Source organism: Cynara cardunculus, assembly GCF_001531365.2.
Source record: "Cynara cardunculus var. scolymus isolate 2C chromosome LG 8, CcrdV1, whole genome shotgun sequence".
In the NCBI taxonomy this organism is placed as follows: Eukaryota; Viridiplantae; Streptophyta; class Magnoliopsida; order Asterales; family Asteraceae; genus Cynara; species Cynara cardunculus.
The window spans coordinates 6,405,895-6,408,033 of NC_037535.1; positions in this window are offsets into that span (position 1 = coordinate 6,405,895).

A 2,139-nucleotide genomic window follows, 5' to 3' on the forward strand; every position below is an offset into this window, starting at 1 on the left:
ATACATACATACATACATACATACATACATACATACATACATACATACATACATACATACATACATACATACATACATACATACATACATGCATACATACATRCATRCATACATRCATACATRCATRCATACATACATGCATACATACATACATACATACATACATATTATTATTATTTTAGTATTAGCAATCTCAACTTTTTTAACTTATGAGTTATAACCCAAATATATCCCTAAGCCCAATATAAAGTCTAACATCTAACATAATCAAATCCAAATGAATTGATTCCTAGAAATCCCTAAACTAGTAAACATATTGACACATTTGACATTGACAATATTCAAATTTTGAAATCCCTTAAGAAATCTATCAATTTATCAATCTTTCCTAATCCATGGTTTGATTTCGGCTCATATTCATCAAGACATCAACCAAGTGATTCAACTAACTAAAATTTGCCTTCTATTGTGTTTGGTCAAGAATTGAAGGTTGTGTAGTCGTGGATTTTGTTACTCAATAGTCAATACTTACAGTGGAGTTGTAACTTTGTTAATTTGTTTGTTTTCTAATATATGTTATATATTAATTTGTTTGGACTTTGGATTGTTTGGATTTTGGACTCAAGAGTTGCTTAATTATTACATTTATTTATTTGGATATGTTGTTTTGTTAAAATGGATATTTAATCTAAAATTTTAAATTATATATGTTTTTTAAGTTTAATATTTAAAGTCCATTAAAGGCCCAGATCGCCTAAACCGGTCAGACCAGACTGCCTTTTCGTGGTCTGATTTAACTGGTCTAGGCACTTGATTTCAAACCGCTCGGTTTGAAAAATTTATAAACCGCCATACTGTTTGGTTTGTGGTCTGAAGGGTCAAACCGTCCAAACCTGACCGCGAACACCCCTAAATAAATACCTTTTTAATTGCTATTAGAAGATGAAAATTACCAAAACACTTTTATAAAACTCATATTTGCATTACTAACAAATAAACAATGTTTTATTAAAATTAACCTCTTTGTTGCATCATATAGATGAGACAACTTCATCTTATCGCATCATGACCCATTGAAATCTCATGCTTATCGCATTAAATAAGCAAATAATCAAGTTGTCGCATCCCATATATAATACATCAATTTATCACATTGATGCAATAACATATATTTGTTGCATCATACACATGCGATAACCCCCTTATCGCATCTCAAGGATGTGATAATATTTCCTCGCACCTCATTGATGCGATAATACAAATTTGTCGCATCACAAGAATGCGATAACCACCATTTGTCACATCTCATTGATGCGATAAACACATTTGTCGCACCATATAGATGCAATAATCACAGCTCATCATATCAAGCATATGCGTTAACTTCTCTTGTTGCATTACAAAGATGCGATATCCCCAACTCATCACATCACACTTATGGGATAAAAATCACACTTATCACATCATATAGATGCGATAACAGAATCTCATGATCAAAATATCATCATTTCCAGAATTTGATTATGTCACTCTTATTCCAGTATACATAGCTCCTGATTATGCCACCCTTATTACAAATATATACCTAACTTCTGATTTTGCCACCCTTATTTCCAAAAATACCCATCTCCTGATTATAGCGCCCTTATTACCAAAAATACTCAGCTCCCTATTATGTCACTCTTATTACAATCAGATGATAATATCAATTCAAAACCCAAAATTTATGCTAATAAATAACATGTATTTATCAATACTCAAGTATGAAACCTTATGGTTTCTTCACCCAAAAAGCAAATTAAATATGCTTTGTAAATAAAACTCATCTTGAATCACAAATTAGATGAAGGCTTTAAAACAACGATAATGACCAACAGATGAAATCACTTATCAATTCTTCTTCCTTTCTTTTGTATCTTTGAAAACTAGAGATCAAAATGGACAACCAACTTTTTCTTCTTCTTATCTCATCAAAACCCAAGAAGATAAGAAAAATATCTCACATATACGCATTTCTTTTACAAAGACATTTTAAAAAACAATCCCTTTCTTTCACATCTTATCAAAAATAACCCCAAACTTTATAACCATTAGCACCCGATTATAACAATGATGGTGTTTTTTTTGGGGGGGGGGGGG